Below are 26,088 nucleotides of genomic sequence, written 5' to 3'. Positions count from 1 at the left end.
TTTTGTTAGTCATTTATAGCTACTCTATATAAAATTAAGGAAATACTTTTATTTCTGGTTATCATAGTGTTTCATAAATTGCCAATAATTTTTATCAAATGCTCTTTTTGTATCTATGACATGATCATACTATTTTGCATCTATGTCTATGAAAGAAGTTGATCTATAGTTCTTCTCTTTTTTAATATCCTTCTCAGGTTTTGATTGTTGGGGTTCTGCTGTCCTCATAGTCACCTAAAAAGACTTCATATACCTACGTGTTTGGTAGAAGTTACCACTCAAGGTATGTAAGCATGGAGATTTCTGTGTTGGAATGACTCAATTGTAGAATCAAATAGTTATAAAATAAGTTGACACTTTATTTATCCTTGTATTAGTTCTTAGAATTTATTTTTTGGTCAATTTTCAAATGCATTGCCATGCTTTGTGATATTTTTGCATCTTTTTAATGTTAGTAGAATTGATATTCATGCTTCTATTTCCTGGTATCAGTCACTTAAAAAAATCTGTCTTGTCAGGGAATTATGGCTTTCAGTAATCTTTTGGAAGAGAATCATTTGTTTTTGGTGGTCTTTTCTAGTGTTCTACATTTTATTAATATTAAATTCTATCTCATTTTCTTTCTGTTTAAGTTTAATTTGCTACTGTATTTCTAACTTCCATAGGTGATTGACTTTTTTAACCTTCCTTCTTTTATAATATATGCATTTTAAGCCTCATATTTCATTTTAAGTGCATCATTAATTGTTTTTCACATTTTTCATATATAGTATTTTTCTTTCACTGAATTCAATGTTTAAAATATTGTCTAATTTTTATTATTAGTTAATCTTTCATCCACTTTTCATTTAGAAGTATATGGCTTAATTTCCAATTATTTCTGATTTTTTAAGTCATTCTATTTGTTATCAATTTTTAAGTTAGTTACATGTTCCTAAGGAGAAATCTCAGTATATCAATCTTTTGAAATTTGTTGAAATTTGCTTTGTGGTATGGCATCTTTACAATTTTTGTAAATGTTTTATGTGTGCTTGAAAAATATGTATTCTACAGTTTTGTGTGGTGATTTATATATCAATTACCTTTATTCACGTTGCTCAAATCTAGTACATGACTTAATTTTTTGCATTTATTTGATGAGTTACTTAGAGGTGTGTATAAAAATTACCCACTATGTCTTCTCTTATTGTGGTCAGACAGAAGAATGACAATGAAGTAGAATGAAACTTTCAGGAGAAACAGATAAATGTTTATCATTGTGATTATAGTGGTGGTCTCAAGAGTGTGTGTGTCTATGGGTTAAAACTTATCAAATAGTATACTTTTAATTGCCAAATTTCTTTTAATATGCCAAATTTATGATACATGAACTGTATTTCAAAAAAGATGTTAAATGAGCCATTATATTTTACCACTTAAGAAAGTAAAGGAGAAAATGTACATGATCATCTCAATACACACAGAAAATCATTTGATAAATTTCAACCTTCATGAAAGATGATATTCATGTATTAGAATTGGATACAAAATTTCTTAATCTAGTGTAGAAAATAGCGTGTATACACACACATACATATACTCAACGATGGCTACCATGATGCTTAATGGTGAAATATTTAAAACCTTCCTCACTGAAATGAAATGAATTAAAGTCACGCATTATTGCTACATGTATTGAACACAGTACTATTTAACCTAGATACAGTTGAATCTATACACAAAATAGAGGTTTTATAAATATCGACAGGTAAATAAATAAATGCATAGGTAAAGGGTCAGATATATTTCTAAGAAAACTTCCAATCTGTAGCAAACTTTTTCAGCTGTGATTATTGGGAGGTCTATGCTGTAAGTTATTTATTATGTTTAATGAATGAACGTCTATGAATCTACACAGGCACTAGTCTCTGGTATCCTTAGGAGGACTTAAGAAGTCGTCACTCTAATCATTTTCTGTGTTCTGGAGCTCAGATGAAGGACTCTGGTTGAGTAAGGCTAAAAGAAGCCATAATTCAAGATTCTATTAAATTTGTACGGATTTCTTGGTACTCTATGTCTGGGAATTGAGCAGTTGTTATGTTTAGTGACTCTCCTTCAAATGTTGACCTTCTTGAAGAATTTCTTGATGGCAGACAGAACATAATATGCTGACATTATAAAATAGCTATCCGCCACTTCATTAAATGATATTAACTATACATTGAGTGACTTTCCCAAGAATAACTGTTTCTTTTAACATGTGTTTCTCTCTTACTGAATCTCCTCCACCTGCTAAAAAAAAGCCTTGGAATTTTTGTACCGCTTTTGGTAAATTTTGTCAACAAGATAGAAACTTTATTTGTTACCGCTCAAGTGCAGCAATCATTACTTGTTATTTTTCAATTTAATTTCAGTATAAATTAACTTATCTCTGTGCAAGTAGCATTAAAGCTAATAACCCTAAAAAAGGATTAAGATTAGAAAGTAATACTGCCAGTGACAAAGCTCATTAACGGCCTTTATCACTACAAGCTGATGAACTACATCTAGGATAATTGGCCTAATTATAATACATTTGTTTCTTTAGCCAGGTATTCTTCACTTCACTCTCTATTGATTACTTATGGGTCCCTGTATGTCCAATTAAATTTCTCTTTCCACTCTATCCATTTCTGAAATTGATAGTATAGAGCCCAGATGTCAGTATACCTGTGCTTTGTATAGTGAAGAGCTGCAGTAAGGAAACAAGAAATAGAGAGGCAAAAACAGATAGTTTTATCCTAGAGTGCAGGTCATAGAACAATGTAGAGTGAATAATAATTCTTCAGGGTTTCCACCTATTTCTTTTAAGTGGAGATGCTCAAGTTTATTTAAAACCTAATTATACAATAGACCCCTGATATATTCTAGTTGATTCATTCCCATAATGCACTTTCACTTATTTTTTTCATGACAAGTAACAGTAAAAATGACTTAATAATAACAAAAAATGTTAAATTATTTTATGTAAGAGATAGTCTGGAATTAAAGAGTTTGCTATTTTGAAAAGTAGCTAATGAGTATCTCTAAGGAGTCCTTTGCTTGGCTTTTACTCTACCATCCTCAGGATATCAGTTTTTATTTCTTGTATCTGTAAGCTGTTGTTGTTTTAAGATGACTTTTGTGGCTCTAGGTATCAGCACCACATCCAAAGGCTAGAAAAAGGACAGAAACTAGGATAGTGAAAGCGAATCATCACATGATTCTCTCTTCTATTTTCAGAAAATAAAAGTAGTCCCAGAAAACCTCCCCTTACTTCTCATTGGCCAAAAATTGATAATATATTTATGTCTATATAAGAAGGAGATTGGGGAAATTCTTGGATTTTCCACTGTGTTTACGAAGACAGGCATGGAATATAAAGGCATTTGGTAATGGCTTTTGAGTATACAACTAAAAGTGTATTTAAGAGAAAGAATTTCCCTTTTCTGGTAAGTGGAAGTCTCCAAGGGACATTATGTCTCCATATACATCCTGAGTGTATTGTATAAATTTCATGGAGGAACAAATTTGAATTCAAGTACTTGGAGATATATCAGTATTTCCAGCTGAGTTCTAATTAAACATTAGCATCTACTATAATGAGAATGAGCATGTAATTCATTGTCCAGAATAGATATGTTTGAAAGTAAAATGGGGACTACTGACAATTTCTCTTGGACAAGTGAAGCTCAGTAACATCCCAAGCAAACTGGTACATATGATCCCCTTATTTTTAGTAGCTGTATTTACATATCAGAGCCACAATATCACCAATTCTTGACAGTTGGTTTATCAACAAGCAGGGTAAAAAGAACAAATGAATAACAAAACTCTTGGTGAAACAGAGAAGCAGCTATTATTTTACCAACTGGTGCCCCAAACCATAAATGATTCATATATAAAACTGGCATGTGTCCCCCCTCCCCTATTCATTGCCTTGTCAACAGCAAGAAGTAGGTGAATCAGAGGAGAGGTTTACAGATCTGATAATCATAGAGACTCCTTGGGCTGCCCTTGACAAAAGTTCTCACTCTGATTACAAGGTTTATTCATGCTCTAACCAATAAATAATGGGACAAATAGTTGAAAGTAAAAATAGTATTAAGTAGTAAAAAAAGTGATTACCTGACTGATTGATCAATCTATTTCTCCATCTATCCCCATGCAATTTTACAAAAAAATAAAAAATAAAAAATAAAAAAGGTACTGTCATATGTTAGGGTTTTCACCCATATTTTTTTTTTAAAGATTTTTATTGGGGAATTGGGATGGGAACAGTGCTGGGGAATTGGGGGAAGGGGAACAGACAAGTTGCTGTCGTTTTGTTCTTCAGTCTAGTTGTGGAGGACGCTGCTTCACTGGCCCAAGTTGGCACCATCATTGCGCTCTTCTCGGGTGAGGTAGATCAGTCGCCAGCTTCTGGACGGCCGCTCACTGCGGCTGCTGGCCACTCACGCTGGCTGCTGGCTACACACGGTAGCCCATGGCAACCCACTGCAGCAGGGGCTGCAGCCTACACCGTCGCCGGCGACTTATGGCATCCCAGCTCCAGGTTGAACTGTCGTTCAGCATATTAGCTGTAGAGGGCAGTGTCACTGGCCCTCATATGTGGGATCCGAACCAGAGCCCTCTGGTGTCCCAAGCCAGTTCTTAACCATTACGCCACTCAGCCAGCCCTTCACCCATATTTTATCACAAGTTTGTCACAGGCGCATTTTAGTTTCAGAGAATGTAAGTGCACATCAACTTGATTAATGGGTGCATTAAGAAATTATGGCATTAAATAGGTTGTATTAGTCAAGAACTTTCATTTAGCTGCAGGTAACACTCCCCCTGCCCCCGTTTGCACATAAAACAAGTGATTTAATAAGATGAGGCTTAATTTTTTTCTCTCGGAAATAGATCTTTGAAGGTAGGAAGTTGCAGTCTATGATTCTGTAACTCAAATGCTTTTCAGAACAAAATGATTCTCTTAGCTGTTATTTCTTTTTGTATTAAATTTATTAGGGTGACATTGGTTAATAAAATTGTATAGGTTTCAAGTGTACAATTCTATAATACATCATCTATATATTGCATTGTGTGTTTACCACCCAGAGACAAATCTCCTTCCATCACCATATATTTGACCCCCTTTACCTTCTCCTACCTCCTTCCCTCTCCCCTTACCCTTCGGTAACCACTAAACTGTTGTCTGTATATATGAGTTTTTGCTTGTTTGTTTATAATATTCATTTGTTGCTTTCAGTTTTATATCCCACATATGAGTGAAGTCATATGGTTTTTTACTTTTTCTGTCTGACTTATTTTGCTTAGCATGATAATCTCAAGATCCATCCATGTTGTTGCAAATGGTAGTATTTCATCTTTTCTTATGGCTGAATAATAGTCCTTTGTATATATGTACCACACCTTCTTTATCCAATCATCTATCAAAGGACACTTTGATTATTTCAATGTCTTGGCCACTGTGAATAATGCTGCAATGAACATAGGGGTACGTATACCTTTACGGATAAATGTTTTCAGTCTTTTTGGATAGATATCCAGAAACGGGATTGCTGGGTCGTATGGTAATTCTATTCTTAATTTTTTGAGGAACTTCCATACTGTTTCCCATAATGGCTGCACCAGCTTACATTCCCACCAGCAGTGTATGAGGGTTCCTTTTTATCCACAACCTCTCCAACACTTGTTATTGTCTTATTAATAATAGTCATTTTAACAGATATGAGGTGGTATCACATCCTAGTTTTTGTATTTCCCTTATATCTAGTGAAGTAGAGCATCTTTTCATATATCTGTTGGCCATTTGTATGTATTCTTGGGAGAACTGTTTGTTCAGGTCCTCTGCCCATTTTTTAATCTGATTTTTTTTTATTATTTTTATTTTTTAGCTGAGCCATCCTGTTGGCAGCTCAGCGGCAGCTCAGCTCGGGCCGTGAATCAAACCGGAGACCCTGTTGCTCAGAGCTCTCGCTCTTGAGCGAGCTCTTAACCAACTGAGCCACTCGGCCGACCCTATCTAATTGTTTTATCTGTTATTTTTTAATCACAAAATGTTAAATGCAGTTCCAGCTACCAGATTCATGTTGCAGGCAAGAGAAAGAAACAAAGGAGGCAACCAAAAGGGACAGAGTCTGGTCTCCTTTTGCTCTTTTTAAAGCGAATTTCCAGAAGCTAAAAGCCTCCATTTAAATCTCAATGGCCCAAAACATACTATGTCAATATATTCATATATCAAATCAGTATGCTGTATGCCTTAAATTAATACAATATTCTACGTCAATTATATTTCAGTAAAACTTCAAAAACTGTTTTATGTTGCTGTCATTTGGAAACACATTCAGCTGGACACATGACTGCATTCAGGAAAACTAGTTTTTAATAGGGAAGAAGCAATATTGATTGATAACTAGAATTCCCCGCCATATGGTATGTAACAATGTGCCTAATCACTTATGGATGGAAATTTAACCACCCTTTCCCTTTATTTTCATTATTATTATTAATGTTTCACATCTGTCTTGAAAATGATGGTGAAAGTGAGACAGAATTATAAAACTTCCCTCTCCCCAATTTGACAGAAATAAACAAAGTAAATAAAAGTATAAGTTGTAGCCTATGAGATTCCCCTTACTCCCCTAACCAAAAGCAGTTGTCTGAGGCAAAGGAAGTGAAGAAAATCCTCAAAGCCTTCAAAGATAGTCTCAAGTTAGGTGGAAAGAAGGATAAGGGAGCAATCTAATGGGTAACAATAAAATGCCCTTTTCGTATAGAAACCTCTAATCTTCCACATGCTTCTCTGTTTATAATGAGTGTTCCTATTCCTTTACACAGGGTAAATTGATATCTATCATTTGATTATACTTAAAAACTTCACTTCCCTAAAGAAATTGTTCTTATCTGTACTCAGAGAGTATGTACCTGTCTTTCAGAATACCTAACACAGGGCCGGCCGAGTGGCTCAGTTGGTTAAGAGCTCGCTCAAGAGTGTGAGGTCTGAGGTCTGAGCAACAGGGTTGCTGGTTCGATTCCCGCCCTGAGCTGAGCTGCCACTGAGCTGCCAACAGGTGGCAGAATGGCTCAGCTAAAAAAAAAAAACACAAAAAAAAAAACAAGGAAGGAATTAGTAAATAGAAAAACAAATTTTGCTTTATTTATAAACAAGATATTATAATTTTAAATACAGTTACAAGATATAGCATAAATAATTTAAAATATGGTTAATTCTTTAGAGAAAAAAGCAATAATACATATCACTAAGTAAATCAAAAGAAGGATAAAACAATTTACACAATGATAATTGAGAATGCAGAAATAATCACAATGTAAGAATATGGAACGAAGTAATGCGAAGAATTCTTCAGTCATACATTCAATTTGAAAATTTGTACAAAATAGGTGTTTTCTCAGGAAACATGTATGACAAAAAATGACTCAAGATAGAAAAGAAAGTATAGACAGATCAATAATTACAGAATATATTAGATAAGTTAAAAAATAGTGCCAGGCAAGGTGTTTCCATAATTATTTAAAATCCCCAAAGAAAGGGATTTTAAGGACTATTTAAACAGGGCATAGAAAGAATACTTTAATTTAAAAAATATTTCTAGGAGGGCAACACAGAGCAAATCACAAAATAATGAATGGAAAATCATAGACCTGCACTATCAAGTATGTGGCTATTTAAATTTAAAATTTCATTTAAAATTCAGTTTCTCAGTTGCACTAGTCCATGTCACATTTCAATTTCTTAGTAGCCACATTTCTCTAGTGGTTACCACGTTGGACAAGGCAGAAAGAGACCATTTCAGACTTCACACGTAGTTCTGGAAAAAAAGAGCCCCAATGAGTTTCTCCATCCTGAACACATTACTGAGAAGAGAGAAAAAACAAACAGCAACAACAAAAAAAACTGGGACAGCCTAATTGGCTAAGCCTGGTCCAGCTCCCCACCGCTGAGGACAGAGAACAGGGATACAGGGAGATACTGTGATTTATGGTGCCTGTAGAATCTCAAGAGAAGATAAACAGCCCATGTCACCACACACTTTCAAACACATTATACTTCCTTAGCACAATAGCTTTCAGAGATGGATAGATAGAGTGGAAACGAGACTCACAGTGAGCTTGCTCAAGTTCATTCTGCTGATGAATGTCCGTGCCAGCTAGGTTTAAATGTAGCCCTTCTGAATCCAGGCCCACTGTGTATCAACCAGTTCTTGATCAAAGCAGGTAGTATGGAACCCTCTGGGTGCTTAGACCTGTTGGTGTATGACTAGGTCCATGTCACTGAAAGAGAATTTGTAATCCACAAGAGCCTGCAAACTGTGCTATCAAGCATCCTGCATGCAGCCTTTCAGTAATTAATATCGGCACTGGTTATTTGCCAGGCTTGATAAATATAACATTCAATATACAGCATACAAACAACAAGAGGAAGAGGAGGGGAGAGAAACAATTTGGGTAAAATAATAATATAAAGTAGACTAGAGAAATGAACCAATTTTATATGGAAAGAAATTGATTGGAAAATAGTCTTCGTGAAAGTATCTAACTTACACATAGTAGGTACTCAAAAGAAGTTTGTGGCAGTGCACTTCTAGTGAACTTGAGTGAGCTGAAATAGTATCCACCACAGTTTATTAAAAAAAAAAAAGGCCTGTTTTTCTTGGCATTCAGATATCTAAAGTATAGCCTAAGAAAAAAATCAAGGGACACCTGACATGCTGTAAGTGTCATATGTATCAATCTACTGGCCTATTTTTTTGGTTTTATTATGTAGGGGGTCACTGTCAGTGGAATATTTAGGCTGACCTCAAAATGACCACAAACTAATCTGTAAAGTAAAATATCCCCATTGCAGTTTGCTTCTATTCATCTCAAAAAGCAGCGCCCATGCTCAAAGCACATGAAGTGGAAGATCTGCTACTCATGGAGTGGGGAGATGACCCACAGAGTACCAAGCTATTTAATGCATTTGTTCCCATTCTCAATGGTGGTGTTGACATTACCTCAGAGCCCATTTCTGTAGATGGACCCAGCAGCGGTTTCTGCTTAGGCATCCCAGGAACATTGTTAACTCTGAAATTAACTGGAAGATTGGAGTGAGGAAAGGGAACCAGGTCCACTAAAGTGTTATCGCTCTAAGAGTGAAGAAGTCCATCACTCTGAAAAATTTGAAATTGCTTCTTCTAGGGCAGGCTTCAGGAACATATTAAACTGACAGTGTTTTGCCAACTAGGTTGGAGAAGGGAGTGTCCTTGATAAGGAGACCAGGGAGAAGTCTAACAGTTTCGAAATGCATGCCACAACGGGTTGGGAGGGAAAACAAAAGGACCAGCTTAGGAGATATTAGCAGTTTTTTTAAATTGATGTATTCATCCCACTAAAATTGAATACTTCCTATAGCAAGGGTTGGTTTTCAGTGAGATAGCATGACCGAGACAGAAAATAATAATAAGCCAAACCTGGTACCTTTGCTTCAAGAAGTCACAGACTAGAGTTGATAAAAGTATGTCAACAAATAATAAAAGTACACTAATAACTTCTATTTGGTAAATTTGGTGATGGGCAAGAAGAAACCAAATATGATCATAAAGTTTCTAGGCCACATGTTGACAACGGACCAGGCAAAGAGGCAGGTTACCTGTCACAGGAGATAAAGGATTTGCATTTGTGTGCAAGTCATAGGTGCCAGAACAGTGTTGAGTGTTAGGAGTATGATAAGAGCAAGAGATATAAATAGGATGAACCTAAAAAGAAAATCAACACAAAAAACGCCAAGCAGTTTGTTTTGTTAACTCAACCCAGAATATTACATTTGAAGTACGAGGAAAAGGCACGTTTGTACGGGTATCTAGTTGGCGAAGAGAAAATATTTATGGCACAATAAACATATGCAGGTCTAATGGTATGGATTGTGACCTAAGAGAAATTGTGTATTAACTTTACTAATTCACTTAGAAATCATGAAATAAAAGGGGGTCAACTATACAATTTTTGTGAATAAGGAAAGTTAAAGGAAGCTTAGAAAAAGTAGGCACAGGTGGGGAATCTGAGGTGTCGTACTTGTATGTTTTAATCACAAAGGACTCGTTTTTCCCCAATGGCATCCTTTTCTACAGGTCTGAAAAAGAGTGGGAATCAGTGCACGCACCATGATGCTGCAGAACACCAAGAACTTTAAAAAGTGTATAAAATTAAGAAAGCAGTGCAATTACTTAGCAGTATTTTTTAATTGAAAATAGTTATCTCTTATGTGCCAGGCAATATAGTTAGGCAATGGGCACTAAAAGATGAATAGAACACAGTCCAACTCCTCAAAAGTCCAATTGAGAATAAAAACACATTGACAATTAATGGATAAGCAAAATGCTTTGTTAAATTGTATTTGTCTGTTTACAAAACACTGTTTCTTACCTTATTCTGTGATCCTTATACTAATGCTGTGAGATAGCAATTTAGTATTATTAGATTTACCATCCCCATCTTGTGATAAAGTGAGGAAACTGAGTCATAAAGAGGTTTATTTACTGGACCATGGTTAGAATTTTGCAGGACAAGGATACAGGTTTTCAAACAATAAATGATTGATTTCTGCATTCAAGTAATAATAGTCTTCCAAAAAGAAATGGATTTTTCCCCTATTACTGTAACGGTGAAGATACAAAACAAGACACTGTGTCTATAGAAAATCAAAAAATCATTCATGCCACTCAATGATTCAGTAAATTATCTGGAAATGTTGCCCCATGACGTTATTTATCTGCATTGTTCGCCTCGTTTACTGATTTGACCAAACATTTTGACATGACCTCAGCGTAGACTTACGGCCTAACACATTGGAAAAATATTTCACCCAGTGACTCAAAATGTCACTTACATAATCTGCCCAGATTGCCTTGCTGCCACTGACACATTTTCCTAAAATGAAAACTATCAGATGAGGGCAATAAGGACAGCATAATTCATGCAGATGGTCAGTAAATGACAAAGATTAGGCTTTGTCCAATCTTATTTTCATTTTAATGTTGGCAGAGAAGACAGCCCTTTTGAGCTCTGCAATTCCCTATTTACCTTGGAGAGATGCTGACACGTGTTACACTGGTCATTCCTTGTGTAACTTTGGGTAACACGTTTTACTTAAATCTGAAGATGAATGTGAGGGACTGCTACCAAAATTTGTCCTCAGAATTGATAACTTCAACATAAAGAGATAATGAAATCTACAGAGGGTATGAAAAAAATGTACACACATTTTTAGAAAGGAAAAACCTGTATTAAAATTGTAATATTTAATACATACCGATAACAAAAGGTGAATACAAGTCATGTGTGTACATTTCTTTTGGCTCCTCCAGTATTTATTAAGTGCCTACTGCATGTTAGGCCCTTTCACCCATTTAAAACATTGTAATACAAAGGCCCACTTTCAGATACGGAGTTGGCATCTCAGGGAGGTTACACCTCTTCATGACCAACCTGTAATTAATGGTAGAGGCAGTGCCCCCTTAGACCTGGGCAATTCCTATGATGCTAATGGTCAAAATGCTTCTGAGGGGCATAGTTGAGAATGATGTTCTTGACAAAGTCACTAGGATGAAAGCTGACACTAAAGAGGTAGGAGCCACCTGAAACAGTAAAGAACAACTAAGGATTAGAAAACAATGAGTGAGTTTGGGAGTCAGAAGGAGATGGTGATGTGTCTTTGTATTCACGAACTCAAGGGCTTAAGGGATCATGCAAACAATGTAGTTCAACTGCGCATTTAATACTTAAATTCTCTCCTTAAGGTCCACCCAACTGTCATCCAGCTGAGTAAGGGCCTCCACTTCAGGCTTCTGTGTTATTTGACACCATGTGCCTGACCTCTTGTGCCATACTTCACATCCCCTCAATCCCCCTTTCCTCCATTCATTGCTGCAACAGCCAATTTTATGGAAGGTAAATTGGCAATATTTTGCCTCAGCTGTCCAACTGTATATATTTCGCCCACAGACCTTCTCAAGGACCTTAGCCAGACATCTGCAGGAACTCATACATCCGTATGGAAATGTAAGGGACTTAACACCTCCTCTGGCAACTCTGACCTGTGGGGCGTGAGAGTGGGCAAATAATGCTTCATTTCTTGAGCAGAAAATCCTGAGGCAACTTACACCTGGATGTTTAGAGGAACCCAGCAGAACTGAGCCCCCGCTGCCAAAGCAGCGAGTTCAACAATGCAGCCTTGCACTTGCTTTATTTCATTGTTTCATACTTATCTTTACCCCGTTCCTGTTCCCTTGAAACACTTCCTGAAATAAACTACTGGCACCTTTTTGTCTGTACTTTCAGAGAAGCCCAGGCTAAGATGGGCCCAGGCTCACGGGGTAGTGTGACAAGAGACACTGTCTAGGCCTGACCTGGCATGCAGAGTGGCCTCAGGGCTTTCTGTTCTCATTGACTTGTGTCTGATTAATTTCTATATACTTAGCACTGGACACAGGCTTTAATCCCATAAAAGGGGTTCGTGATGTTTTCATGACGTAGCCGATGGATAGATGTACTCATATGCATAAACCAGTGGAGTAAATGTGGCCAAGATTGATGTGCTTTGAGTTACTCTAAAGTTGAAGCAAAGAGCCCCAAGTGATGTCCTCTAAAACTAGTTGCAGACAAAGTGGGGAATATGAAGAGGCAGAGGGTCCAGCCCGTCCCCGCCGTGACACTCCTGCAACGTTAACACTAGTGCACGATCAGTTCATTTGTATTGTTGATCATAAGAATACTGATTTTTTATATACTGAATGTTTACATTTTAAGGCTTATTTTAAATGTGGACTCAAAGACTGTGGTCATGAAATCCCTAAGGGTGCTGTCTTTGGGTATATAAGCTGGCATAGGAAAAAAGAGAAAAAGCAGGAATATAAGGAAGCTATGAGGTAAGGCAGAACTCTTGGGAGGCTACACATATGCCTAATTATTTCTGCCTGAGAAAGACAATTGCTGGCCCTGGGTCTACATGTATCTAAGCCTGTGCTCGTCCTGTTGATACATAGGTTAGTGTTATGAAAAGATCTCTGGTCTCGGCACTTGGAAATGTGCCTACTAGGCAATAGCCACTTACTGTTGAGCTGTACATCTACCCACTGGAAATCAATGCCAAAACAGTGGGTATATTCAAAATTCTGGACTCATCTTAAAAGTACAGAATTCACTGGACTTTGAGGCAAAATATTTGGTTTGAATACCTTAGTAGCTGTTGTCTTGGACAACCCCAGACTCCCCAAGGCCATGTACTGCTATTGATAAAAGAGGGTGTTAATTCTTGTTCAACCTGTCTCAAAGGGTTGGTGATGGTTATCAAGGGAATACATTTGTGATAAGGGAATTTCATCATCCAATATCATACGTATTTGAAGCATGTTGCTTATGTGAGCCCCTCCAGATCAGGCACTAATGCCTGAGGTTCGTATTTTCCAGGGCACCTGGAGCAGACGACTATAGAGATGAAGGTTTTTCAGTTGAGTCCTCAGAAGATTAAGAAAATAATTCACAGGCTGAAGAGACCGGTCTACAGGGCAAGATTAAAGGAAGACATGTAGTTCATCATTCTGTTAGGCAATGCATAATGGAGGGGTCAGGAATACAGACATATTTCAAAGGGGTAAACAGCCAAGATGGGGAAGAATTATTTCAGTTGATGCAAAAAAGAAATAAGACCATTGAAAATGAAATGAAAAGTATTTGGATACCAGAAAATGATCAAAGTTCTTTTATTTGGAATCTTCCAAGCTAACATGACAAAGCCTGGATTTTTCCATCTGTACTTCATTTTATCATTTAGGTGGTCTCCAAAGACTAACATATATTTCCTGATATCACTCTGTCCCCACCTCATATTAGATAGACACATCCTAAATCAGTATCTTATCTTTTAAATTCAAATGTTCATGGGAGAAAAATCATCACAAAATACATTGTTTTTTTTCCCAAGGTGCCAAATTCTTTTCCACTTGCTTTTTTTTTTCTTTCTTTTCTTTTTTTAAAATTTTCTTACCACCATGAACTTTTCATTTCATTGTTTCTTTGGGGAATGCTTCTATGAGTGTATGAGTGGAACTAATTGAAAAAAAGTAAAATTTAATAGAATTTAAACTTACTGAAGGGGGAGATAAGTTTAGTTCCAGTAGTATCAGGGGAGCTGTGACAAGACCAAGTGAGATCCTGAAAACTAAACACTGGAACTACTCCATAATGCTGTAAAGACAGATGTCTGTTTTAATCTTACCAGAAAGAAAATAGAAGTAATTCAATATAATTTATTATAATTGTTTTTTAATCCAAAGTGGCACACTGATTTTTTTTTTTCTGGCAAAGACATTTGATCAAAGGTGAAAGGAAAAAAAAATTTTTTTCTCGTTATGAAAACAAGACTGTTTTCTTCATATTCAATAAAGAATTGGCATTTCACTAGAACAAAGCAATAGTTTATTTGGTCTTTTTCAAAGGATCAACCATAAGCAAATTTGTGACATTAGACAAGTTTGTCTTCAACATCACTTAGAACATATCCTGAGTTGATCTTGAGCCCCTGTTCATTTCTCTTTTCACATTTCTTAGAGTCATTTCCTTGGATTCCAATTTAGTCCTGATCCTACTGAGTGGGGCCTGCTGATCACACATGATGATGAGGCCTTGCTGTACAGCTTGGAGCAGTCCCAGGCGTGCTTGGGTTTCCCAGGAATGCCAGGGAGTTTGATCCCTAATGGACAGGTTCCTCTCCCATTATTCTCAAGTCCTCCTGTTCTGGTTCTTTTGATCCTGGCGTCTTCATTGCCATCAAAAGTAGCTGCTGTGTGATTTGTTTCATCTGGGCACTGTCGTCTGCTAATCCTGGAGGATGCAGAGATCTAGTCTTTAATTATCGGATCACCAATAACCAGTTGTGACTTCTTGCGTCGGTTAATCATTACCCTCGTTGACGCCATTTCTTCATTTGTCTAATAAGACAAGATGATTTCAAACCTTGTCACAAGAATTTAAAGCAGGGTTTCTCAACCTCAGCCCTCGGGATTTTGGGCTGAATAATTCTTCATTGTGAGGGAATGACCTGTGAGTAATAAGATATGTAGCGACACCCCTGACCTCTACACAGCAGATGCCAGTAGCAAACAGTACCCCTCCACAGACATTGAAAATGTCTCCCAACATTGCCACATAGTCTCTGCAGAGCCAAATCTCCCACGGGTGAGAGCCACCATTTTAACTCATTATCAAGGAAAGCATTTCCTCCTTCAGAATGCTAACATGAGAGGAGGTTTCATGCAATTATCTTGAAGTTCCTTAAGCATAGGCTGACCTAAAATATTAATTCCATATTTAGCAGAATTCCATTGTCCCCTTGTCATTTCTGCACTATAGCAGATACTGGCTGTTCTCTTCAGTCCCTGTTTCAATGCTGCGTCTGCATCCCCAGATGTGGTATAAGAAGGCTGCCCTGACTGTGTGCTCTGAGCCAGCCAATTTACCGGAGCTGGTAGACTCGGCTATATAGTTTCTTTCTGTGGTTGCAAGCAGGCCTGGTTCAGAATCAGTCCTCGTGGCACCTGGCTGTGCTCCTCTCTTCCCTGAAACCCTCTCTGCACCCCCAACTCACCCCACCCTGCCCCACAACTGAAAGAGGTCTGCATTTTCTACTTTGTGGTTTACCTCCTCTTCCCCCAGTGACAACTGGTGTCTGTTGAGCAGAGCCACATCCAGAAGAACTGTTTCTCCACCTGGACTGTGTCTGAGAGTGACTGTCGCTGTGTTCTCTCAGTGTCCACATCTCTGCACTGTGCTAGTTGCAGAAAGTGTATGAATAACAATCGGTACATGTACCACCTGAGCCTATGAAATGAATATCTGAAGATCTGTGACTTATATTTACACACTTTTTAGTCATTTAATTCAGGGCATGCTATATGATGCCAAAATTAAAAAAAGAATAATAATTCATAGTCATTACTTTATATATTTGCTAATAATAACCATGCATTGATTAGGAGTGTATCGATGCATGGTGAAGACGTATAACAAAAGCTTTTGTTCCCACTTTGCCAACAGTGCCAACATGTGGACTCTTTAAACAACCATTGATCCCCTTTGCAGGACCCTGTTAGAGGGTTGATTTCATTTGCATTTCCAGGTGCTACAATGGTGTCATAAATATAGCTCTGGAAACATGACGCAGACGGATTATTCAACTTGACGATCAGGCCATGAGGTATCCCAGGCAAAAGGGACATTTGCCTACCTAGAGATCTGATGGTTGTAGGATGTCTGACAGCAGTAACACTTCCACCCCACAGGCCCTCATTCCTCTAATATCTCTGCTTCTAACGGAAAATATCAAGAAGAAGTGTTGTAATTAGCAAGCACACTAGTGTCTCTCAGTATGACGATTGGATTTAGTCATTTCAGAGTTGATTAATGACCTGTTTGCATTATGGAGCCTGCACCAAGGCAAGGCTAACCAGGACTGGACTTTTATTTTATTATGATTGGGGTGCAGCCCGGCCAGGGCCATGCAGAGACCAAGGAAGACATCTTGTCACTTACCAGGCACATAATGGAGTCCTCAGTCTGAACTATAATAAAGAGAGGTCTGAATCTGGCCGTCAAAGTCTGTTCTGAGTTCCTCAACCTTAGATGCAAAGAACTGCCCTCACGGAATGTAAAATCTAATGAGAGAGGTATATACTAAGCACAAAAAGCATACAGGGGGAAAATACAGTAAAAAACTCAGTAATATATGTCCCTATCCAGGCCCGGTGCATCACTAGATAGGATGGTCCACATGATAACTGGATATGCCATCATGAAGAAGAGAACGCCAAATAGGATTCATTTCCAAACATTAACAAATGACTCTGTTCTTAAAATCCTGCTAGAGTATTTCTCATCTCTATAAAAGGGCCCTTACAGCATAGAGTCCCCTGGCTGCTCTTAAACCACATTTTGTAAAACAGTTTTACTGAGATATAATCCACAAACCATATAATTGACCCATTTAAAGTTTATAATTCAGTGGCCTCTGGTATATTATGTTTTTAATTTTTTAGGTTGTAAATGTATGTAACAAAATTTGCCATTCTTACTATTTTTAAGTATGCAATTCATTGGCGTTAATTACATAATTATTAATTACAATGTTATGCAACCATCACTTCTGTTTACAAATTTTTCATCATGCCAAACAGAAACACTGTACCCATTAAGCAAAAACACCCCATTTTCCCTCACTCCCCCCAGCCCTTAGGGGAGGTCTGATCTATTATATACTTTCTGTCTCCATGAACTTGCCTGTTTTAGATAATTCATATAAGGTGAATCATGCAATATCTGTCCTTTTGTATCTGGCTTAGTACAATATATTCAAGGTTCATCCATGTTGTAACATGTACCATTACTTTATTCCTTTTTATGGCTGAATAATATTCCATTGGGTGTATGTACCACACATCATTTATACATTCCTCAGTTGTATTCACCTTTTGGCTATTATGAATAATATTGCCGTTAACCTTGACATTCAAGTATCGCTTGCAGCCCTGCTTTCAGTTCCTTAGGATATATTCCTAGGAGTGGAATTGCTGGGTCATATGGTAATTCCGTGTTTAGCTGTTAGCGCAACCACCAAGCTGTTTTCCATAGTGGTTGTACCATTTTACACTCCTATCAGCAATGCATGAAGATTCCAATTTTTCTATATCTTTGCCATCGCTTATTTTCATTTTTATTATGGCCATCCTAGTAGATGTGAAGAGGTATCATATTGTAGTTCTGATTTGCCTTTCCCTAATGATTAGTGATATTGGGCAACTTTCCTTATCCTTATGAGTCATTTGTATATATTTTTGAGAGAACTGTCTGTTCAAATCATTCCTCGTTTTGAAATTTGATTGTCTTTTGGTTGTTGTCATAGACGCTCTTGATATATTCTGAATACTAGCCCCTGTATCAGATTTATGATTTCCAAATATTTTCTCCCATTCTGTAGGGTATGTTTGTGTTCTTAATAGTATACTTTGATGTCCCCAACTTTTTATTTTTGATGAAGTCTTAATTTGTCTATTTGTTTTCTATTGAATAACTTTTAATAAATCAGGAGTTAAATAGAAAATGTAATTTGGACTTCTGTTTGCTCCACTTTTTTTTTTGATGAAGGTACTTTTGAGGTTACTGTTCCACCTGCTTATCAAAAACTTAAAACTTGTGTAACAATAACCTATGAAAAATTCTGACTATCTCCCAGTCAGATAATCCAACATTCTTATATTTTGTTCAACAAATATTATTGAAGTGTACCAGGGCTTAACACTGCATTAGGCACTGAGGGAAATATTAAAAATATATAAGATATTGCCCCAATTTTGAGGGAACCCACAGACTAGCAGAGGGGATGGATACATAAGCAACCTTCTCAAAAGCAAAGGAATAAATACTACCAGTGACTTTTTATAAAGTACAAAAAGAACAAGGACAGTAAAATAACAAATGAATTCCAACTATTGGGGGAGGCAGAGAACTGATTTTTAGAAAAGGCCTTTAGTTTACAAGGTGGACAATAGAGGAAGGACATTTAAACTAAAGGAGCAAGCTTGAGCAATGTCTTTGTTTACCTTGGAGAGATGGGATGGATGGACATGACTAATGTTGATAAAGCAACATACTTTTACTCTTGTGGTTTTCCATTTAGCATCTTGATGGCTGTTTTTAAAAAACATATTTATTAAGGTATAATTCATGTATCACAAAATCCATTAATGTGCACAATTTTTCATGTGTTTTAGTACATCCATAGGTTTTACAACCATTATCAGAGACTGAGTTCAGAATTTATCCCCAAAAGACACATTCTTCCCATCTCTCCCTTTTACACCCTACCCTTTGGCAACCACAAACTTAATTTTTGTCTCCATAGATTTCCCTATTCTGAGTATTTCATATACATGGAATCATACAATTATGGGATCTGTTGTGACTGGCTTCTTGCGCTTAGTATAATGTTTTCAAGGTTTATTATGCCACAACATGTATTAGTACTCAATACCTTTTGATTGCCGAATAATATCCCATTAGTTTTTAATGTTATGATTAATTTGGTTGTATTTGCAGCTGCCATTTTGCTTTTTTTTTTAAGATTTTTATTGGGGAATTGGGGGAATGGGAACAGTGCTGGGGAATTGGGGGAAGGGGAACAGACAAGTTGCTGTCGTTTTGTTCTTCAATCTAGTTGTGGAGGATGTTGCTTCACTGGCCCAAGTTGGCACCATCATTGCGCTCTTCCCTGGTGAGGCAGATCAGTCGCCGGCTTCTGGACAGCCGCTCACTGCGGCTGCTGGCCGCTCACGCTGGCTGCTGGCTACACACGGTAGCCCATGGCAACCCACTGCCACAGGGAGTGCAGCCTACGCCGTCGCCGGCGACTCATGGCAGCCCAGCTCCAGGTTGAGCTGTTGTTCAGCATCTTAACTGTGGAGGGCAGTGTCACTGGCCCTCATATGTGGGATCCGAACCGGGGCCCTCTGGCATCCCAAGCGAGTTCTTAACCATCGCGCCACTCGGCCGGCCCATGCTTTTTGTTTTCTATATGTATCATGTTTTATTTATTCTTCTATTCCTCCTTTACTGCTTTCTTTTGTATTAATTGATATTTTATAGTGTAGCATTGTAATACTTTTAATGTTTTGTTAAATGTTGTTTTGAGTTATTTTCGTAATGATTACAGAAAAACTTACAATATGTATGTTAACTCATCAAAATCTACTTCAGGTTTATGTTTTTACTGGAATTCTTGGGTTTTAATTATTGTATTTTGCCGTGTACAGTGCACTCCCGTGCATAATGCACAGCCCATGTTTTTGGCCCAAACTTTCAGGGGAAAAAAATCTTCGTTTTAATATTCCAAGGGATTTTCCAACAATTTTTGTGAAAATATCAGATAGATTGCTAGCTCCAGCCTAAAGTATGAAGAGGAATGTCACACTGTTCACCCTGTGGTAATAAAGTTGGCATCACATATTTTACCAAGTCAGAGTCACTCTGTGGACAGCAATACATGGCTCTTCATTTCATTTTGTTGAATTGTTGGCCGAAATTACTTTCGTTGCAAGTTCATCATAAGTTCAACAAAACTGATGATCATATTCCAGGATATTATTTTGCATATGGATATTGTTATTTATTTCTAGAGTTACACTTATAACTCATAACCATAAATGAAATAATTAAAAACATTTATATAGATATGGAATTAGCACTACCCATGTATAATGCATACCCTTATTTTTTCCACACCAATTCAGGCAAAAACAAGTGCACATTATACACAGCAAAATACAGTACTGCCCAGTTTTGCTTTTTTTCAGCCTGGAAAACTTCCTTTCCCATTTCCTATGAATCAGGAAATCTGATAGCAACAACTCTCTAAAATTTTGTTTTTCTGGGAATGTCTTTTTTACCTTCTATGTGAACGATACTTTTTTTGGATATGAGATTTTTCATTGAGAGGTTTGCTTTGGGGTTTTGTTTGTTTGTTTGTTTTAACATTCAGCATTTTAAATGTGTCATTCCACTGCCTCTGACCTTCATTGTTTCAAACCTGAAATCAGCTGTTAATCTTATCGAGGTTCCTTTGTGAATGATGAGTCATATTTCTCTTAGTGTTTTAAGATTATCTCTATTTCTGGCTTTCAACATTTTCATTATGAGGTGCCTGGGTGTGAATCTCTTTGTACTCATGCTGCTTGGAATTTATTGTGCTTCTTGTATGTGTGGATTAATATTGTTAAATGCTATTTGGGGTGTTTTTTTTTGCCATTTTTCCCTTGAATATCTTTTCTGTCCCTTCCTCTAGCTTACCTCTTTCTTTTCTTTTTTTTTTTTTGTCTTTACTATAGTAAATAGTGCTTTACCAATGTTAACTTCTTAGTTTTTCTTTTTTGACATTCAGTATTATTTTACATTAATTTCAGATGTATAGCATAGTGCTAAGACATTTATATAATTTAAGAAGTGATCCCCCGACTAGTCTAGTACCCACCTGGCACTATGCATAGTTATTACCATATTATTGACAATATTCCCTATTCTTTACTTTACATCCCCATGACTATTTTGTGACTACCAATTTGTACTTCTTAATCCCTTCACCTTTTTCACCCTGTCCCCCAACCCCCTCCCATCTACCCACTCAACAAATCTAGCACCCATCTGATGCCATACACATCTAACTTACCTCTTTCTGTTAAACCCACTGTGCATATGTTGCTGTGCTTAATTCTGTCCCAAATTTCCCTGGGGTTGTATTCATTTTACTTAATTTTTTCCCTCTGTTCTTCAGATTTCATAATCTGTCTTTAAGTTTGTTGACCTTTTCTTTTGCCACCTCAAATCTATTGTTGAGCTCCTTTATTAATTTTTAAATTACTGGTTGCAATAATTTTCAATTCCGGAGTTTTCTTTTGGATATAGATATGGATGAATATATATATATATATATATATATATATATATATATATATATATATATATGTATCTGTCTCTTCATTGATATTTTCTATTTGATGAGGCATGCTCATTATATCATTGTTTAAATCTTTAAATGGTTTTTGTTAGTTCTTTTAACTTATTTATAAAAGTTTCTGTGAACTCTCTGTCTGCTAAGTTAGACATTTGGTCCCCACCTCACTGGTAGCTTTTATTGTCTTCTTTTCTTCTTGTGTATTGGGTATGCTTTCTTATTTCTTGCATGCCTTTTAATATTTGATGAAAGCAGGACTTTTTAGAAAATATGTTATAGAAACTCTAAAAATCTCCAGCCTCTCCCTAGGATTTATATTTGTTAACCTAAAAATAAAACGCTGAAGTCAAGAGGCAACAAGCATTTTTATATGAGATTCAAAAGAATAGCTCTTCGGGAAGCACTGATTCAGGCAGAAACCCAAATAGTGTTCTGATTAGGAAGTGAAGGCAAGGGGTATGTATGAGAAAGGAAAGGGAACAATTATATGAGTAGACGGAAGGGCTTCTATAAATGCAGATAAGCTAAACAAAGTGCTGCTGATTCTAAAGAATGTTTTTAGTTTTCAGTCTGGTAGTCATAATAACTGCTTTCGTGTTATCTTTCCAAACAGTAGTTTGAGATACAGTGTTGCTTTAGACCCAGTCCAAAGGTTATTTTGCCCTGTTTTAACATTCTAAAGGCTTGAAGGTAACACATTCAAGATAGTTTCTCTGGGATAGCAGCTCCTACTCCATATATATGTATATATTATACATTGTTACTACTTTTTGCTTGGTCATTTATTTATTGTTTAGTGACTTGGCTGAAATATCTCTGTGAAGTTTATTTCCCCTGCTGTATACACTCTCTGATGTCCCTGTTCAGATTTTTTGTTTCTTGCTTTCATCTTTTAGGCTGGCTACCTAAGTGTTGCCCTTGGGCCAGCTGCTGATGAAAGGTTGTCCTTGAGTCTCCTAGCTATTTATTTTTTACCTTTTAATGTTGGACCTGTGTAGCTTTGAGGCTTCTATCCCATTTTATTTCTTTTTTTGCCCCATGTTCAGCCAGGGAATAGTTGCTTGGAAGTTTCCTCTCTGATTGCTCCTGAAAGAGCAGGCTGGGGCATGCACCCCGTTTTATAGGCTGGTGAGAATCACTGAGGTGTCTTTTTTCTTTTTCTTTTTGCTTTTCTCTCTCTTTTTTTTTTTTTTGAAGCCTGGTTTCCTAAAATTTTTCAGTGAGTAAGAGCCACTTATTATTCAGCCAGTGTTTGATCAAAGGCTGTGTCTACATTCTGTGTCAGCGATGCTTTGCCCTGTGTTGATGGAGCTGTGTGTGACTTCGGGAATGCTGGCAAGTCTGCCCCAGGCCTTGCCCTGATTGCTTCTGAGTGGATGAAGCCGCACACTAGCACACAACCTTCCCAATTGCTGGGGTTGTCTGTGATCCCAGGAGGGAGCTTCTTTGCCATGTCTTTCCCTGGGTTCCATTTGCTAAACTTCTAGCTGCTCTGCCATTTTATCTGTTGCTACCTGCAGCACCCTATTAATTTCTCTCCAGCAAGCTATCCATTGTTTGACAAGGCCTCCACTGTGTAGGCATGGAATTCTTTATGTGATATTTGAAATAGTCATTCCCCTCAGTAAAGCTGCAAAGTTCTTCACCTTTAAGACCTGCCTCTCACCCTTGGGCACAATTCCTGAGCCACTAAACCAGAGCTGGGAGTATAAACAGTGAACCCTAGAGTAAGACCCCTGCTCTTCAAGTGGGTATTAGATTCTACCCTTCTCACTGTGCCTTTCCTGGTATAAAGCCTTTGCCCCAGGAGACACCTGCAGTGTAGGGCGATCAGAGCTCCAGCGTCTTAAGTCTGCCGTGTCTCAGGAGATCTTGCACCTTATGAGTAGGGCCTGCAAGGGGGGAAAGGAGGCTCAGTCCTTTCATCCATGCCCTCCAGGAGAGAGCTCCTTGGACACAAGGCTGGGTCGGGTGTGGTGGTGGAGAAACACCAGTGGTCTGCTTCTATTGGGTTGAAACTGCATAGCCCTGAACTGGGAGCTGATGGATGAAGGAGTCTCTGTCTTCTGGTTTTGTTTTTTTTTTCAAACTTTATTGGGCAACAGTGTGCTTTTCCAGGATCCATCAGCTCCAAGTTACGTCATTGTCTTCAATCTAGTTGTGGAGGGCGCAGCTCACTGACCCGTGTGGGAATCGAACCAGCAACCTAGGTGTTAACAGCCTGCACTCCAACCGCCTGAGCTAACTGGCCGCCCCCTATCTTCTTGGCTGTACCCATCAGTTTTCAGAACATGAAACAGGGGTGGGGGATGAGGGAGAAGGGCATGAATGTGACTCACATGCCACAGATTCCTGGTGCTTTGCTAAGGTGTACTAGATTTTCTCAAATAAGTGTGTCTCTATTTTCTGTGTGCCTTTGGAAAATTTTCAGAAACTTTAAATAATTGTTTTTCATGATTTTCACCAAATAAGTTGTCGTTTTGCTTGGGGATGGCTCTGCAGCGCTCCTCGCGCCTCCATTCTGGAAGCCTCACCCCTCGGTTAGTTGTTTCTAATATATAGGCAAGGACCATTGTTCTGTTCCATTATTAACGTCTCTCAATATCTAATTCCTAAATAATTTCCCCTGGTCTGATGTCACTGAGGGCATAGTGGGTTGTCGGAAAAGTCGTGACGCATTTTTGCGATGAAAAACATAGAAAAAAATATGTCATGACTTTTCCGACAGCCCAATAAATAGCATGGTTATAAATTTGGTAGATACCTATTTCTTGAGGCTTCCTGTCTTGGCCACATTGCTCCCAGCTTCTTTATTTCTACATTATCTATTCTTTACATTTTGATTTTCCCAGTTCCTTCACATCTTTGTTAGTCTTCTCTCTGATTCCCTAATGTAGCCATAAGGGTGGTTTGATGACATATGCTTTCATTGTTCATGGACTTAAAAGATCATCAGGTACCCCGTCAAAGAAGCCCCATATCAATTGCTCTTAAGATGGCCATCTTCCTCTTATCTAGAGGGGTTATAACTAAAAGATTTCAAATTCTGGGGTGGGGTAGGGGATGAGACTATCACCCTAGTTGCATCTCAGTTAACTTGGCCTTTACATTGGTAATCATTTATTAAGGTGCTAAATTTCTTGTAAAAATAAACAATTTTCAGTAATTTTGTTCAGGTAAAAGTTTTTAGAAAACATTCGCTGGTTATTTGTGGGGTTTAAAATTTTCCATCAGCTAGAAACATCCTTAAGATTTGAGTAGAATTAATAACAATAATGTTCGTATAATAATTAACGTGCACAACCATTCATCAGGTATTTTCTTCACAACAGTTTTATGAAGTACATATTGGCTTTTGTTTGATTTTGTTTTCTGATGAGGAAATTGAAGTGTAGATCACTGCCCAGTTTTGCAACCTGGTGGTGGAAATCTATCTATAGTCTGTCCTCAGAGCCTGTATTCTTGACAACTGTATTCTGCAGTGATTGTTATAAATAGGGCTTGCCCTCAACAATTTGTGCATCTAAGAAATAGATAACATAAACTATGTGCAGAGGCATAGAGGGATAAGAAACCACGTGCATTTTAGCCAGCTGCCCAAGCAAAGCACCTTTCAAAAGAGACCTTTGGCATAACATCAGTCTGCGGAAACTAACTCTTTCAGAAAATGTGTGCCCATTAAACCCACAATTAAGTAATGAATTAATTCAAAAACTTGTACAAGTCACCAGCTCTCCTTTCCCTGTGACCATGGGCCCCTGCCCTCTTTGACTTGAGTAAATGTCCTTCCTTCACGTGTCACTAGGGCAGCTGCTCCACTCTACAGCTCCACCTCACTGTATTCCCCTTCATGGGGCTGATCACATGGCATGAGCTTTTTCTGTTTATTGTTTCCATGTCTTTTCTGGACTATGAGGTCTTCGAGGACAATCCCTGGAAGACAATACCTTGTCGCATTGTAGACATTCAGTACAGTTTACTCAGTAAAACCATGAATAAAAATACTATCCTCTCACATTTTTTAACAACTGAAGACAATTGCAGACTGCTTAGAACTTTCATGTCTCTATAGAAACACTTGCAACTTGTTCTCCTTTCTCCTTATTTTTCCTTCTATTTTTCTTTTTACCTCTCTCCGCTTTTATATCTTAATAGTGAAGTTATTTGGCTTTCCTTTGTTAAGGGTACCTCTTTGCTTAAACATAGTAAATAATGGAAATATTACAGATTTTCTTGGACTATCCAGCTCAGTGTACTGGGTCATCTTGAATATGAACTTAGATTTTTTTAAAAAAATTTTATTATTAAATTATTTTTTATTATGAAATACACATTTTTTATAATTAGTTTCAGCTGTACAACACAGTGCAATAGTTATACTTTTTACCCCTCGAAGTGACAACCCCCCTCCCCCAATCCACCACTCCATTTCTCCCCCAATATACATATCTATTACAAATCCCTTGCCTCCACTACCATACTATACTCCACGTCTCATGACCATATATATATATATATATATATATATATATATA

The 26,088-nt window shown here is 37.5% G+C and overlaps 1 protein-coding gene across 1 annotated transcript in view; it reads left to right on the top strand.

The window, feature by feature from the left end:
* Positions 1-262: 262 nt before the first annotated feature.
* Positions 263-26,088, top strand: part of ARPP21 (cAMP regulated phosphoprotein 21) — a 450,043-nt gene continuing 424,217 nt past the window's right edge. The window contains exon 1 of the mRNA XM_019647230.1: positions 263-283. The gene's annotated coding sequence lies outside the window, so the exon portion shown is untranslated. The remainder of the gene's footprint in view (positions 284-26,088) is intronic.

Source organism: Hipposideros armiger, unplaced genomic scaffold (assembly GCF_001890085.2).
Source record: "Hipposideros armiger isolate ML-2016 unplaced genomic scaffold, ASM189008v1 scaffold_109, whole genome shotgun sequence".
Classification (NCBI taxonomy): Eukaryota; Metazoa; Chordata; class Mammalia; order Chiroptera; family Hipposideridae; genus Hipposideros; species Hipposideros armiger.
Note: the sequence above shows the minus strand (reverse complement) of the source record. Positions and strands in the feature narration are given on the sequence as shown.